Source organism: Coturnix japonica, chromosome 2, assembly GCF_054131305.1.
Source record: "Coturnix japonica strain WE chromosome 2, WE-NBRP24, whole genome shotgun sequence".
Lineage (NCBI taxonomy): Eukaryota > Metazoa > Chordata > Aves > Galliformes > Phasianidae > Coturnix > Coturnix japonica.
Genome location: NC_140664.1, coordinates 54394936 through 54412556, shown reverse-complemented (window position 1 = coordinate 54412556; position 17621 = coordinate 54394936). Strand labels below are relative to the sequence as shown.

The following is a 17621-nucleotide window of genomic DNA, read 5'->3' as shown; positions in this document are numbered from 1 at the left end:
CTGCTTAACTGCACCAAGAGGACGGAAGCTACACTTGTGCTCTTCCACCCTGCTGTGAGGGCAACATCCAGCAGTCAGGTCCCCTCAGAACCCAGCCCTGCACAGGCTGATACACCATCACAGCCTTTCTCCCTTAATGCCATGCTTAGTGGACACAGCTGGCTCCTCTTTTCTTTTCCAAAGTTTCTTCACATTCCACTACTACTGCATGATTGCCACTGGATACACACTGGCTCAGCATTTGCTTCTCAGCTTAACAGCTAGGTTTGGGCATCACCTAAAGCCAGCTCTCAGGATTTCTTCCAGAAAAGGGGAAAAGACAAATTTAAACTCTCTTCCAGGTTGGTTTTGCTTTTAATGCAGAAATAAGCAAAGTACATTTATTGCAAAAGGTGAAATGTCCATTTTCTTCATTCTTGGCTCTCACGTTCATTTTGTACTGCAACTACTTCTTTTTAAGCCCTGCACAGTACATTGTTGTTCCTACTGTAATGCTGTTTAATGTAGCAACACAAACCTGGCAAGTGACCTGAATTTCACACATCAGCAGCAACCACACAGGAGACACAGGGACCTGCAACAAGAATGTTTTGTTTCATTCTTGATGCGCTGATTCCTGCCCATGATCCAACTGCTCCCCCATCTGACCTTTCATGCAATTTTCATTGCTTATTCTTTGGAGGCCGTCTTGGTGCATGGCATACCTGCCGCTCCTCTTGGTTTAATGTATGTGCCACACTTGATCAGCTGTGTGAGAGAGTGAACTGAGTCATTTCAAATGAATGTTGTGAATTAAAGACATATAGGGTGTTTTCAAGAGTGTCAAAAGTACCACATGTAAGTGAGACTCAACAAAAACCTTACTCTTTGTTGGCCATTTTGCTTGGACCATCATAGAACTATGATGCTTGTCTTCATAAAGCTTCCTTTTTTTTTCCAAGTGAACAAGACTCTCAGCACAACTGGAGTGGCTGAAAGACAAGAACACATGACATGGGGCATGACATGAAGCACAAAGACACCTCTGGCTGGTACTTTGTTTGAAGGAACACATATCTTGTGGCAAGGGGCTGTGAAGTGTTTATAGATCCTCCTGCAGGAGATAGCTAAATGTACTAGATGCTGAGCTACTCTTTTTCAAAGTTTGATGCTCATATTCAATCTGCCAACTGAATATCTGTTGCAATTAGTTATAATGTGTTTGCCGTTCCTCTCCTGATATGTATTACAGACTTGGCTTTAGACATGCCTTGTCTCATTCAAACATGAGAAGACAGGTTGAGATGAACTGGACAGAGATGACACTGACCCAAATGAGATTTATGTCAGTTCTGTTGCTGGTCACATCTTAACCTCACATGAGAAAGTCACAGAGTACTAATTGTCCATAGATGGAGACAGCATAACTCTAAAATCACACCTCTAGTTGTGGGACATGCTTTCACAACACATTACCGTCTACTGATAGACTCCTGAATTAAAACATGTAAACATACCTGCCATCAGTAGCAAAGCCTATCATTATTAATGCTAGCATTAGCAGTCATCAGCATTAATGTTAGAAGTTAGCAATGCAGCATCACAACTGGATTTGTAACAGAAAAGCATTGGGACTAAGGAAGTGAAATTACATTCTCAGGAGTGAATTACTCACTACATGTGTACAAACAGCAGGAAGAGAATTGTAGACTGAGGAAAATGTGTTCAAACTTACCGACAAAAATAAATACATGGAAGTAAGATGTGAACATTAGCTACATTTCCTTGGCAAAAGCTCTACACGGGGACCTGAAATCCAACTATATTTGCATTTTGACATATTATCACCAGCAAAGACATAGCAATGGAGCCCCTGAGGCAAGAGAGTTCAACAGTGCTGGGCCACCTGGGCATTCTTCATAGGGGTGGAAAATTCCTCCCCTCCCCAGACATCCTACAAGGTTGCATAGAGGGAAGAAAAGAGGTAAAATGGAAGATGGGGGAAGGAAAGAGAGGAAATGGAGGATGTCCTGCCTTGGAAACAGTGAAGATACTGCAGGGATTCATCCACACAAAAAGCTTGTGCTCATGAAGAAAGCAAAGAAACTCACCTTGATGAGATTACTGATATATCCTCTAACTCTTGTCAGAACTGTTCCCCTTCGTCTCTTTCCTATTTTCCCCTTGAGCAGCCTCCTTACTCTTAGATTTGCCATTAACCCTTGCCCCAGACACATCGCTCCTCCTTGTACTCAGTTCATCTTTACTGATTGTTTCCTATTCTAGGTATGAGCAAGGACAGCGCTTCTCTATCATGAATGCAGACAGGTCTCTGTGCACGCATGCAATCATGCAAGAGTACTTGAGAGAGACTATGGTGAGGAGCGTGAACTAGCCTTGAAGGCTATGAAGGAGTAAAAGGGAAGAGTGTTAGAATTTTACGAGTCTATTTTAATGAAGCAATTGAGGACTGCAAAGTATTTGCCTTTAAGGAGATAGAGTTACTGTGCTGCTTACAGAAGATTCAGAATTTGGAAGGAAAAGAAAAAAAAAAAAAAAAAAGGAAATAGCTTTGAAATGCTGTCACAGGAGTGTCTACTTTGAAGTTGTGCTGAGAAACCCATTCTGGAGTGCTTAATGCTCCTGGGAAAATTCCACCCAGATGTGACAGCAAATACTGTGATGCTCAAGGCCCAGGTACAAGACCTTGCCATGAGGGAGCACTACATGAGTGGGAATGAATGGAACCAAAGTACATTTCAATCAATGAAACTATGCTGATGTGCTTTGATTCAAACAAAGAAACCTGGGTCTCTACTGATGCCTCCAAGGATGGCCGTGGGGCAATGCTGTTCCAGGAGAACAGATGAGATGCACTTGACTTTCTATGGCATGTGTTACAAGAGTGATGACTGAGGCTGAATGAAAACATGCTAGACTCTAAAGAAAAGTTTAGGCATGGTCCCTGTATATATGAAAATTTCTAGGCATATGTAAACATTGTAGCTGAACAGAAACTGGACTTCATATATAGATGCATATATTTAAACACATATATATTATGGACTCTGAAACTTTTCTTTGTACACTTAAGCTTAATGACGTCCAGAGGGAGCAGCTGCAGGGTAAACAGTGGGCATGGTAGAAAGAGGCATCTTCAGACTTTCTGAATGGTACAGAAGAAGAAAGTTCACAGATTAGCTAGCACTTGGAGTCAGCAGTCAGCAAATTTATGTCAGATTGCTGCAAACTGGATTTCCTGAGTGAGGAAAATGATTAGTTTCTTTTTACACTGTAAGCCTGCAGTTTAAATGCAGATCTTTTGTCAAGGGAATTCTGCCAGTCATGAAGTGTGGTGGCCCACAGACAACCTCTGAAGTCTCATGCCACCAGGCTACTTCAATTTTAATGCTACATGAGAAAATGTTTCTATCTCATCTTATGCAGCCATCCCTACGCTTGCCTTGTTTTATCGACAAGAGTCTACCATGAGACCAATTGGCTAAAGAAATCATTTCAGATGCTAACCACCAGGACTGTCTTAGTTTTACACATCTAGTGGACATAAATGCTTGTCATCTTGTTTTATGTGAACTGCAAAATTTATTAGATCAGACAGGTCATTAAGTAATTTTTTTCTTTAAAAATGTCTTTGATTCAGTGAAGTCAAATTTATGCTCTGTTATAGCGTGCTAACAGCTATTTTTTTGGCTAGGAAAGTCAGCAATAAATCTGCATTTAATAAACTGACAATAGATCTCAATGTGAAAGAGATTCAAGGCACTCATTTTTCCAGTTACTTAAAAGCAGTGAATCCTTGCACAACTGCAAAACTATTTCAAAACTAAAAACATATTATTTCTAGAAATATCTCATTTATTACAGCATGTAATTGTGCTTAATATGGGGGTTATTTTAAAAGCTGTCTAGTAACTGCCTGGCTCACCAGTGGCAGCATGCTTTCTTCACCTGCCAAAGAGGAAACTGAATTTGGGACTGCTCTTCTGTGAACACTGTTCATGAACAAGCACATGTAAATGAATATGTGTACTCCCTTCTCCTCCTGCAACCCCCATTCTCTGCAGACGTGCACACATGCACAGAAGAAAGCCTTGGAGTATAGTGGAACAGGTTGTCTAGAGAAGCTGTGGTATCCCCATCCTTCAAGACTGTCAAAACTCAGCTGGAAAAGGCCTTGAGCGATCTCATATTGGATAACTATCTATTGCTTGGGGCAATTATGAAGCCTATCACTTCTATCACCATTTTCCAAGTGTTACAAGGTCTTTTATAGAGTTTCGTTTCCAATTATTTCCTGGGTATTTTTATTGAGACTGTACATGAGGATGCCTTGCTGCTAAGCTTTCATACAATTCTATCAGCTAATTGATCTCACAAGTCAATGCCTCCTTTTTTGATAAAATGTTTTCATGTTGCTCTGCCTCTTGATAGTTCAGCTCTTCCACTTGATTTCCTAGTGTTTCTTCTGTTTCTGGCAGCTTCAAGTGCTTCTTGGTCTTCTTGGCCTGCTTGGATGGGATCCTGGGCAACCTGATCTCATGCCTGATTTAGTGGTTGGCAACCCTGCCTATGGCAGGGGGATTGGAACTGGATGATCTTTGAGGTCCGTTTTAAGCCAAGCCTTCTATGATTCTATGATTTTCCAATGTGTCTGACCTAGATTAGACTCTGATGTGACAAGGGGAGGTCAAGGAGGCAGAAGTACTGAGATCATAAGGAAATTGTCTTTTATCTGTGATGCAGAAGATGAGGTACACGTTGCTACGAATGGTACTTCCTCTCAACCCTTCTGGAGACAGTCATAAGGGTAGGAATATCTCCTTTCGATATCTGAGCTGTATGCTTGAATTTCCTTTTCACATCTCTCCAGTTTCAAGAAGAACCCAAGTGAATCACTCTGTCTGGCTATAAAAAGGGAAACTAAAAGAAATGTCAAATGTCACTGTGGCTTTTGCATGTTATCATTCAGTTGTTCAGACAGGAAGTAGGCCTGCATCCTACTCACCGGGGCAGACAGGAGAGACAGCTGCCTCCAGAGTCTCTTTACCAGGAGGGACTGCCCCTTTCGGAGCAGGGTTGTTTTCTTTTCTTTTGAACATAGTTTTGTTTCAGACCTCTGTTCTGCAAACCTAACCTACCCTGTGGGCTTGTCAGAAGATTCCACAGGTAAAAGGCAATGTTTCATGGTGTCCTGTCTGCTGAAATTTGGTCTCATTTCCACTTCAATCCAGATCTTAAGACATACTCATCTACTCTCAGACCACAGGGAATGGTGGAGATGAAAAATATTTCATTTTATGTTTGGAAGCCTGATTCTCATCTCAAAGCAGTAATTAGTAACAGTACCATTGAAATTCATGGTAAATGAGTTTAAATAAATAAGCTCAGAATACGTTAATGCTTAAAGTGAAGGAATAAAGCAGCCTGTCAAGATAGGCTCAGGTTTCTTCTTAGGCTAGGTCAGTGAAAACATTTCACACTCGCACTTCCCTGCCACTCAGAATAAGTGGCAGCTGCAGATCCCCCATGAATATTTGCTGCCCCAACTAAACTATGAGTGTGTATTTTACACATCTCCAAGGACCCGCTGGTCATTCTGCAGTCAAATTCTTGCATTCCATTCACAAACACACTCCTAGTTTGTAAGGTTCAAAACTTGCACGCAGTACAAAAGCTAAAGAACCTGGAAACTTTAATGGATACGTCATAGTCTATGGGTTAAAAAGAGTTGCAAAGAGGTAAACCAGGCCATGCAGATAGCTGCAGAATCACCTTCTCAAATGTATGATTGACAGCTAGAAAACAATCAGGTATGCTCAGTTATTTCTTCTCTTCAGGAAGACTGAGAGTTGCTGCTTATTCCAAACCATCCTCTTCCTAGCGACTGCGGTGTAAAAACGAAGAGACCAGTTGGTGGTTAGACCAATGGTACCTTCAGTGGATGCCCTCTTTAGTTTTGGCCTTCCTTTAATGCTGAGGTTGGATTTTCACAGGCATAAATAAATTCCTACAGGTTTGAAAGTAGTCCCCAAGGAGCCTGTACTGGTCCTTGCTGTAGTTGATGAAAGGAATCTTGGAGTCTTGACATGTAAAGGATGCTTATAACTAGCTCACATTGTCCCTCGTTGGCTAACAACATAAAGAGAGGACATGGATCACTTAGTGCTATCACAGACGAAGGCCTCTGACATGAGGCATCCCTCAGATATCCACCCTGTTGTCCATGTGCTTAGCTTTGTTAGTGAGCCCATGCCAAAGCTCAGACTTAGAGAATTACCAGCTTTCTGAAAGAACAGCATTATAACAGTGCAGACAAAGCACTCCTATGTGCTTTGTGCTGTGCAAACTGAGACCAAGTGGTAAATGTGTCAGTTTAGGAGTGTTTTGGATTCAAGAAGCAATGGAATGTCCTTTATATCTTTCGTAATAAGAGTCTGTTTGGATTAAAATGATCTTCATGTAAGCAAAAAAAAAAAAAAAAAAAATTTACCAGCCTTCCCATTTCAAAGCTGGCAGGGCTTCTTACACAGGCCTCTATTCAAATAGTGTAGGGGAAGAGGAATAGGGGACTTTTTTGTTTAATTCAAATGACGTGGTATGTATTTCTAACTTAAAAAGCAAGACAGAAAATGAACTCTGTCTGAGGCAAAAGATTTAGAAGAAAAAGGAAAGTATGAATGTAGGATGCTGTCTGAACACAAAGGCAAGGCAAATGAACACTTTCAGTCATTGACAGAACATGCATTTTTATGAGTGTTAACAGAAATTTGGTGTGATGATTCCTATAATGACATCCCAGCCAATACAGCTGGTCTACAGGCAGAAAGGAAGGAAGCTGGATTCACAGTGGGTTCTATGCAAAGTACTCTAAACATAATTGAAAAACAATTTCATGCATTCTGGGAAGATCTGAGATTGACAACCTGGTACGGTTGCAAACCGTGGTTAAAAACAAGGAAATTCCAGCTGAAGAAATGCAAATTTGTATGTCATATAAATATAACTATGGAGACAGCTATCCTAACAAGACCGGGATCCAGGAAAGCACTAAGGAGTGGTCCATCTAGACCAGGACTGTTTTCTCCTAAGTCTTGCAAAGCACAGTTGGAGAAGAAACGGCAAAAAGGTGAAGGTCACTAAACACAAGGATGTAAAGAAAACATGCATTTAAGATAAAATGACTAAATATGGTTTATTATCTAAGGCTAAATTCTCAATTACCGCTGCTACAAAATCTCAGCTACCACTTTCCTTCTATGCAACTTCCATTCTTCTCACAAAGGAAATATCACCCTCTGGCTACAGGAGAATGCACCAGAATAACTTTCACAGCGCTTCCCTCTCCCTCCAAATGGAGCCAGTTCAGCTTTCCAGTTTTTCTGTTACACGCCAAAAGCTCTCTCCACGTACTCACTGCACTGCCTAAGTGTAAAGGAATCTGGTCACCTCTTCCCTCCCCTTATGGACAGGATGTGACGCTAGGCTGTTTATTTTACTTTTAAATTTTATTTATTATTTTTTTACTTTTTTGCTCTGCTTACAGTCTCATCTGCTGCTCTCCCCACCTCTCACTTCGCCCAAATCCAGACCCTATGCTTGCCTCCTGTTACACCTCTGATGACACTTGACCCAATCTGGCTGCCCTTCCATCTCCACACTCCCTTCACAGCCTTCCCCTGCTATAACCTCTCATGGCAGCACTCCCATCCTAAAGGCTTCTCTCCTCAGGTTTTCCTTCTTGCCCCTGGCAGTACATGGTATGACTGCCCTGCTTCTAAACCTACTGCAGACATCCAAGCTATTTTCTCCCTCACATCCCAGCCCTGACAGAGACATGCATTTTTCCTGCTGTCACTGCTTCTGAAGGCATGTTTTCATAAAGATGCTTTTTCTTCTCTCACATGGCTTTCTCTTCCTCCTTTTCCTCTTTCCTCCTGCACCTTGGAAGAATCTTGCATCCAAACCCTTTCTCTGCTCCCATACTGCTCTCAGCCATAATTCAGCTTGTGTTTCCTGAGAAATTGATGGTAGTTTCTCATTCTCTTTCCAACCTGAGCCAGCCTTGGAATGGATGCAGATCACAGAATCACAGAATGGCTGAGGCTGGCAGAGACCTCTGGGTCCATCTGGTCTGCCCAGAGCAGGGTGCCCAGGCCCACAGCCAGGCAGCTTCTGGAGACCTTTGAGGAGGAGACTCCATAGCCTCTGGAAAACTTGTGCCAGTCATCCTCACAGCCCTGAAGTACATTTCAATGTTCAGACAAAATCTTCTGTGTTCCACCTTGTGCCCGTAGCTTCTTGTCCTGGTACTGGGCTTCACTGGAAAGAGCCTGGCTCCATACTCTTTGCACCCTCCCTTCAGACATCTATGGACATTGATATTGATGAGATCCCCTGAAGCCTCCTCTCCTCCATGCTGAACAGTCCCAAGACACTTGTGTGCTGATGACAACCTGACCCTAGAGGTGGAGGATTCTTCCCAATTTTGTTTTCATACTCTCTGCAGCTGTGACTCAATTTTCCTCTCACGTGGAAGGCCCCTCATCAGACTACACTCTTTCTTCATTCCACTGTTGAACTCCCCCTCCTACCACGGCCAACCCACTTTCAGCATTACCCATCGCTTCTAGCCTTGTGCATATAATCTGACATCCACAGGACTTCCAATGCACGTCCATCTGCTCCCAGCATTTTGTCCATTTCCACTACCACCAGCTTTGCTGATTCTCTCTTGCCGCTTTGATTCTTTCCCCCTTTTTCCCCGCTTCAAGTTGCACACTGGCACTAACTCAGCTACAACAACTGTTCCTCCACAGCAACTGCCACCACAAGGTTGTTCTCTCCCTTTTCCATTCACTCGTTCCATGCAGCACTTAGCACAGCAGGCATCTGGCCTGTCGGCAAGGCATCGTAAGCGCTGCAGTGAATGCAGATATAATCACATGGCTGGGGAAGTTGTTCCTGCCATTCATGTGAACAGTTAACTGCTTTTGTTAATTAACTTTTCACTGCCACAGAGTTTTGTAGCAATCTTTATGCTGGCTGAGACGGACCCTCTCCTGCAGGAATGGTTGAATAATAGCACCAGCTGAACATGTTGTAATTATCACAGCCTCAGCACTGGGGAAATATAAGACTTCTGGTGGGTGGAAGCCATTGCCTCTTTCTTTTCCTGTGTGCCCAGGCTTATCACAGGATGTCATTCAAGGTTAAAAAGCTTAGCATCCCTGCTGGTCATGCCTTTCCCCCTGGAGAAGACATGTGATGGATATGATCAAAAAGGGTTGTATTTCAGCTGCGCAGTCTGTTCAGGCTTGTCCTTCTTTACCTTACCCATGGCGTCCCAAAACCGACATGTGACCCTGTGCACATGAGGGATTAATCACTGGGATTCCATTTTAGTGACACGGAGATCATTGTTGTGGGCTGCCTGTTCAGAAGGCTGGAGGCAAGCAAAGAGAACCACAGCTACATCGCTTGCCCCACATCAGAGGGAGAGTGCCTGACTTTGGTTTTGCCACTGTAATGTGTAAATCATTAAGGAATGTTGACTCTAGTTGTGTTTAAGAACTCCTTGCCCTGCAGCTTCCTGTGCCCCTTTCTCTTGCCTGTTAGTGATTTCTTCATGGTGTGTTATGCAAACAGGTGAATATATTTTTCTTGTTCCTATATGCTAATTTCCATCCCTTTGTTCACCTCTTGATTTCTGAAAGGATGCCCCTAGGTATTTCTGCTTGAATGCTACATTTTCTAACATGAACATGTCTGACCCTCTATTTATACATCTTTAACAGCCCTTTATATTCTGTGTCTGAGTTTTGCTGTGAAATTCAGCCAAGATCAGGTAGAGAAAGGCAACGGTTTGGACTTAAAACAGATCAGCAATACCATTAGTGCTTAAGTATAACTCCTAGCAATTCCCATTGATGACTCTGAACTGAGTCTGCACCTGGAAATCCTGTCTTGTCCTCAGTCCTGAGGATGTATGTGGCTATGCCTCAGTTCACCTACACTTGGGACTGAGGCGCTGCTCTGCAGCCAGCTCTGCTGTGATGGCACTGGCAAAGTTCCTGGATTCCGCAGCAATCTGGTATTGGCAAAAGCCAATTCTGTCACCGCCTCCTTTGTACTTTAACAAAGGATTTGTTTAATTAAATCACTATCACGGTTAACAGTGAGGACAATATAAATCATATCTGCATTAAGTCATTAAATATCACTTTCCCTTTATTTAGCAACCTCGGTTTTTAGTACACCGCAACATTCAGTTTTGAGTTGGGTTTATTTGTTGGTGTGTTGTTGGTATTTCTTTTTTTTTACATCATCAGCATTTCCCTCTGTTGTGGCATTTGTGAAAAGGACTCTCCCCCAGGCAAAATCCACAGGGATACTTTACAAAAAGGACATATTGCTGCTTAAACTATGAGGAAGTGCTTGTAAGAAAAAAAACGGGCTAATAATGAGCACTAATTACTAAGTTTATACATGAGATCTCTAGGCTGCCTCTGTTCTTTCTTGTTGATGGTTAAATCTTATTATTGCCACTAACAGAATTTGTCTACGTTCTCCTGTCTACACATACTCTGTTGATTTCTTCTTTCTTTCTATATTATCTGCGCTTCACAAACACAAGGAAAAAAGATTTTTGTTAAATACTCACAATGCTATTTTGCTAGAACATTAAAAAAAAACACCCATAGAATTGTGGACTTATTTTTGTCATTCTGAATGCAGTGCATAGCACCAGCTTTGCTGAACATTAAAAATGCAAATAATTTTTATGTAAATTCCTTGGACAAAGTAACTAAATAGGCCATCGTTTTTCTTTGCCTGGACTGACCTTGTGACTAAATCTCTTGCCAAAATTTTACACATTTTCCTATGGTCTGTTCTCCAAACAATGAGATCCACGAGCTGCCAGACTTTTCATTAACTGGTTCATCAGTGATGTTAGAAAAGCAAGAATATAAGCTCGAATGTGTTTGTTTACTCATCATCTGCTGCCCTTAATCTTCAGGTTCTGCACTTATCCAACAAACAACCTTTCCTGCATTATCTATCATCTCAACACTACAGTGTATCCAGCATTTTCCTTTCCTTTCCTTGGAGGCTTTTGACCATTTTCTTTCTCTCATTACTGAGTTCCTAATACTGAGAGGAGTACTCCCCTCTCCTTCAAATCCTTCTGGGTTTGAATGGATGGCTTGGGAAAGAAAAGGCGAACTTTGGTCAGCACAAAATGTGTACGATGATGGCTCCATTGTGTGCAGCAGCTCTGGGAAGACAGAAGAGCTTCTGTCAGTATGGTAAAGAATAGGAAGTCAGTGTTAAGGAAAGAAATCAGATGAATCTATAAAGAAAATACAGCTGCCCAAAGCTCGTTTTCCTCTGCCTCTTTTTCCTGGCTGGCTCCCCAAGGGTCACTGCTGTTCCCCACGTCCCTGGGCAGGAAGGAAAGCGGGCTGAGAGGCTCCAGGAGGGCAACTCCTCGCCCCTCCTGCGGGGCCACCCGCGGTCCCGCAGCTGTCACAGCGACATGGCTCCGCGTCCTCTGCTGTCACCTAGTTGCCAGCCGGGGTACTGCCCCGTTAATTAAGGACCGACGGACAGATTGGCATGCATTAGAGGAAAAGCACGCGTTTTTCGCTAATGAGGACTTGCGTTAAGTCAAGGTGGACAAATGTTTGAGCTCGCCCTCAGGCTGGCTGAGTTTGTCAAGCCCAAGGCTCAATGCATCGTGATCAGCAAAACTAGTATCGTGGCTCTGCTGGGCTTGTGAGTTGTGCCAGCTCCCTCACTCTGTTGTCCAGTGGTTCTTCTTCTTCCTGGATACTACTCTTCTAGGCCTTTCTTCCTTGCTTTTTCCCATTCCTACCCTGACATGGGGGGTTTATGGCAGAAGACTCAAGAATCAACAAGGTTGCCTTGGGAAGGCTGCCACAAAGACTTTCTCTAGTGGTTCCTGAGGATTGTTTTGTAGAATCAGAATCATTTCAGTTGGAAGGGACCCTTCAAGGTCACACAATCCAACTCCCCTGCAATGAACAGAGACACCTACAGATAGATCAGGTTGCTCAGAGCCCCATCCAGCCTGACCTTGAGTGCCTCCAGGGACAACGCTTTCACCACCTCTCTGGGCAACCTGTGCCAGTGCCTCACCACCCTTACTGTAAAAACCTTCTTCCTTATATCCAATCTAAATCTCCCCTCTTTCAGTTTGAAACCATTTCCTCTTGTTCTATCAAAACAGACCTTGCTAAAGAGTCTGTCCCCATTAAAGATTTTGTACCTTTCCTTCAAGCTGTCCCTTCAAGAAGCCACAGAATGAGCACTCCAACTCATTCAAACCTTTTTTTTTCCTTCTAATTAATAGCCCATAAAGTAAAGTAAATCCATCAGCTTAAGAATGTTGTTTCATCTGAAAGCATCTGTATTAACATCAGAATGACTTTGCCTCCAGTTGGTGTGTCCTTGAGGTAAATATATACGTTATTTTTTATTCATCTTCAGGAGTTTATACAAGCACTGCACTCAGCCTTCAAGAGTCACCGTAGCTCCGACTCTGCAGCAGGGAAGGTATGTGGGATCAAACAAGGCGAGCTCTGAGCTTGTAACAATTAATTTTTTAGCTTTATTCCAAAGCAGAATAAACAACATTAACCCAGGAAAGCCAGTTATCATGTAATAATACCTACAGGGCCCATAAATGTTGAATAATTTAGAGTAAACTTTGCATTGAGTGCCATGAATTAAAATTCCCCCCTACACCCCCCCCCCCAAAAAAAAAGTACAGAATCAAATCAGCTAGCTCAGCCTGAAATATCTACTCCAGGACTCTGCCTGTATTTAAGTCATGCTATCCTCAGCCTACTTTTCCATCTCCAAAGAGAAGTAGCCATCTGCTCCAATTCACAGGGTGAAGTCCAGCACAGACTTAGCTGTACATTCCCATGCAGGACTCAGGTTTCCGCTGTGATGTGCATGTGTCTCCTTCATACACACCAGTCTGGCTCAAAGAATACCGGAGCCCCGACTGACCTTTCAGTATTAATTACAGCATACTCTAGAAAGCACCAGGAGAGAGGTTTTCAAAGCTGCTGGAAGACACAGATAGGTATCCAGTGGGATTTTCAAACGTGGCTAAACAGGCCAATTGGCTGCCTCCCCACTTTTGTGAAATCAGTGAGAGTTGGGCACTTATTTACTCATGTTTGGAAAGTTTCCATGAGCATCTCTGAATAACTGAGAATTCTGTGACTTCAGATCCCGCTTGCAGATGAGGGCTTCCCAGGTCATCTCAGGAGCAAAGATTTTTACCCTCTGCAACAGCAGTTAGAAAAAGACTTGCAAGAATTGCATCCTTTACTGAAGTCAAGAAATTGTTCACATGTGCATGTTACAGCTGTCCTAACCAGAAGATTTCCATTTACTTTAGATCTCAAGTTAAAATAAACAAAACGTATATTTCATCATTTCAGCCTGCTGTGGAAATCGCTGTTCACCACTCATTGTTGGCATGAGAAAAGTATTCGGGGAAGTCACGTAGGTCTTGCTCAGCATTCAATGCTCTGAAAAACAGAGCATAGCATATACCTAGTGCCCATCATTTGTGCACAGGGCTGGGGTGGTCAGATTTGAACTTTGATTCACTTTGACCACATGACCAAAATGACCCTCACCAGTCTGTCCAAAAATACTTACCTTTCTGCTTCAAGCTCATGCTGTGTCCCAAATCAGGTGCTCATATGCATTGGCACTGACGCTCACCTTCACCTCTGGGAGCATTTGCATTCATGTTGGAAAAGGAGGCACCACCCCAGCAGGGAGGCTGATACAAAGTCCAAATTTACAATCCTGTCACCAGACTAAATCAAACGGTATGTGGTCCATAACACTGTCAGGAAGGTAGGGTATGCTATTCTGCATCTGATTAAGAGTGATATATTCAGTCAACCCATATTATAGAGCTGCTTTAGGACTAAAATGAAAGACTGTTGGCAAATGCAATAATCTCCCTTTGCAAATGACAAAGAGGATGTGCAAATACAGGCAGAATACAAAAACCTAGCAATGCTAAACTGGGATCAGGCCCGGGATGCTCTGCCTGTATGCTTTTGCCTTCTATTTGTTGCTTGTGCTTAGGAATAGAGCTGCAGGGGACAGGATATTTAGGAACTGTCACCACACGAATGACATATGGGTACTGCCTGGATCACAGCATCTTTATGATGGTGTGACTTCTAATCCAGACATATGCAGATTAGCAGCGGGCTCACTCATGCTGAAAGCATCCAGGGCTCCCTTTTAAGCACCGATCCCTTTCTGAGTGGCAGTGATGTGACTGTCAGCTACTGTTCCCTGATGTCTCTCTCACATGACTGCTGCGTGCCGTGACACACCGTGCTCGGACGGCTATCCAATTTCTACCCGGCGTATGGCTGCAGCGGACAGTAAGGGGGGGTTTCTGTTACTGGCCGAGAGCCACAGTGTACTTGGAGACATTTGCTGCTTGCATGTGAGTTTTGGAATCCCCTCTTACAATCAGGAGGTCTATGGAAAAAGAAATCCCTAGCACAGCATGAACATAATACTGGCTCAGAGTGATGCCAAGAGCATTAATCTCGTCAGCCTTAAGGCCGTGTGCTTACAGACTCCAAATGTGTCCCGGTTCACTCAGCACATTTCTCTCAGCCTTCTGCATGATTTTTTGATAATTAAAACTTCACATGATAGCACGCTGCTCCGTGATTGAGTTATGAAATGGAGGCTTCGCATCTGCAGGAAAATCCAGGCACTATTTTAATATCACTCTGAGGAGAATAGAGAAGACACTACTGTGAACTGCAGACCTGATGGAACAGCAGCTTCCGAAACTTGGGGATGAGTGGCCTTTATCTTAGTTAAATGATGCTCCCGTTTAAATGAACATCTAATACAATTCCAATTGTATCAAAAGATCATGGACTTCTGTCTGTGACTCTCACTAGCAATAGAGCCAGCAACTCCACTTAATTCAAGCCAAGACTCCATTTAAATGCTTGAAACAGGAGACTAAATGCTACGCTGAGAGGTGCATCAGAAGCGTTTTTGACAGACACAACATTTTATTACCCAGGGAATGTTAACAAGAAGAGCAATACGATCATAAAGAGATTGGTGGAAATCAGCAGAATATATATATATATATATATGTATGTATGTACAAAAAGATCTCCTTTCTGTAGAACTTCCAAAGTAACCATTCTGTAAAACACAATCAATCACATGGTTGTTAAATGCCGTGGGAAAATCATCATTTTCTGCACTTTTCCCTAAAGGCCATTCCCTTAGGGCTGATGGAGAGGAAGCTTCAGGTTTCTCACTTTCTTCTGTATTACAAACCGGGTACCAGCGTCAGGATCAGCTGAGAGTGGGTCACAAGAGCGGAGACAGTGAGGTTCACCACAGAGAAGCCAGTGAGTACACAGAGCCTCAGAGTAACTGCATTTGGGAGGCACAAAATGAAACGCAACAAAACACTGCAGAAGTGCATGTGTGGGGTGTGTGGCATCAAACGGAGAACTCGGGAGAATTTTGGAAGTTCCCAGCTAACCACTACCCCAACTTAAAAGGCGTAGTTTAATGTGACACTGATTCATGATCAGCTTTCTCGGATAAACACATCATACCCAGAAACCAGAAACCACTCAAATTTAGCAGCAAATTGACCGCTTAATGCTTTAACCTACAAACAAACAGAACTCCTGATATGCTTGGCAAACATAATCTCGGATTTCACATTATTTCAGGTTTATTATTATTTCTTTTTTTTTTGCTTTAGGAGCTGTACCTCAAACTTGTCAAGTAGAAATTTCTGTTTTTGTGGGGCTCCCTCCAGATCAAAGCGGAGAGCTGAAGGCAAAAGTGTGCTCTCAGCGCCCGTGCCAGGCAGCTGGGGGCATCAGAGCTGCTCCTCATTCCCTCCTGTGCAGCTGGGTACCTCTGACAGCATTCTGATTGCTCTGCTCATGTTTCCTTTTTACAGGGGAGAAGCTTTCATTAGAAAGCTGGAACAAATTGCACCTTTGGTTAAACCATAATGTATGCTAACGGTTGTTTCCTCTTTCCCTGTATGTGACATCAGAGCCATTCTGCTTGAGGAAGTCACAATTACAGCGATTGTTTTTAACCACCGCTCCATTCTATTTTAGGCTGGGTAAGAATTATACCATCCCTTCGTACTCTGCTTTTGGCTAAATAAACTCGTATCTGTAACCTGTGCATACGGGAGCATTGTTTGAGGAGAACGGAGTACGATGAGATATTTTTGCACGGAACAAAGAAGCAGAGAAGGAAAGTGCGGGACTTGTTTTATTTTGTATTGATTTTAAATGCTCTAACAACAACAGCACTTTGATTGATGCGAAGTCACAATGAAGCCACAATAGACTGGGTGGTGGGATGAATGCTCCTTTGACCTTTAGAGATAGTTGGCCTCATTCCCCCACCGCTGTGCACCTAGGGTTGTAATTTATACCTGTGGCAAAGTGGTTACCAAATCAGCATGGTAGCATTTTACAGTGACTTGTGCGAAGCACAACACAAGGAACCAGGCAGGGGGAAATCAGGCCCAGAGCCTTCTCCCACAAGGCATCAAAGAGAGGATCTTTTATAATTTACTACAATACTGCTTAAGTACCAACCTTAAAACGAGGCCCTGCCTGGCACCCTACAAACACAGAACAGAGGGCAGCCGCTTGCCACAGCCCGAGGACGTGTCCGCAGGGGGAAGTTACTGCTCATTAAATGGAAGTGTGGGCATGGAAAGCAGCTCTTTGTGCTAGGCCTTCTGCCCCACACAGTGTGCTGTCAGGAGGGGCCAGGGCGTTTTGCAAGCTCCCAGCTTCACCTGCTGTGCAGTGAGCTGCCAGTGCTGCTGTTATCCTGCATTGCCACACAGCAGCCAAGCGGAAGGAAGAGACCAGCACACCTCCTAAATCTACCCAGTCCTCCTCACAGGCCAGCCCTGGTCCGATAAATTCTGTGAAGTCAAGTGTTCAAGTGTCACCCCACAACCTCCTCAGGAGGCCCGGCAAGGGGACCTGCCTAACTGCATTGTAAGATCAGCTGGAAACAGCTCTGGCTGATTACATACAGGCATATTAGTGCTGGGGCAGGGAGAACTCCTTCTGTCATCTTTTTGTCACCAAGACACAAAATGTTCCTTATCTGAAAGGAGCGAACAGGCTTGAAGAGAAATAAGGGAGGTCTTATACAGCAGGTGTTTTGAACACATGACCTCCTCAGTTCTTACAGGGAGCTGGCTTTTCAGGTGAGTCAGGACAGGTTTGCAAGGATATCCCATGAAACATGCCTGCATTAAATACTGTGATCACACAGTCCCAGACCCTAGGAACAACACCAGAAAGAACACAATCCTCAGTTTCTTCCAGGGGTCAAGGAAGAAATTTGCTCTCCATTAGATGTAAGCATTTTAAATTAGTGAAACACAGAAGTTTCTGACTCTAAGACAGAAGCCCAAGTGAATTCTCTAGGACAGGGCAATGTGGGCTGCAAGTCACAGACTGCAACCATAGGAGACCGCTTGGCTTTCCCCTTTATGAAAAGAGTAAAGAAATTCA

General features: G+C 43.3%; 1 long non-coding RNA gene across 2 annotated transcripts; it reads right to left on the bottom strand.

Moving 5' to 3' along the window:
* Positions 1-338: 338 nt before the first annotated feature.
* On the bottom strand, positions 339-972 carry LOC146761815 (uncharacterized). 2 transcript variants are annotated; one of them, XR_014942648.1, is made up of 3 exons: positions 865-972; positions 649-747; positions 339-574 (listed from the first exon to the last, which is right to left on the bottom strand). It is a non-coding gene; the product is annotated as an uncharacterized LOC146761815 (long non-coding RNA). The 2 variants fall into 2 exon arrangements; XR_014942647.1 differs by having other exon boundaries at positions 339-747.
* Positions 973-17621: the final 16649 nt, after the last annotated feature.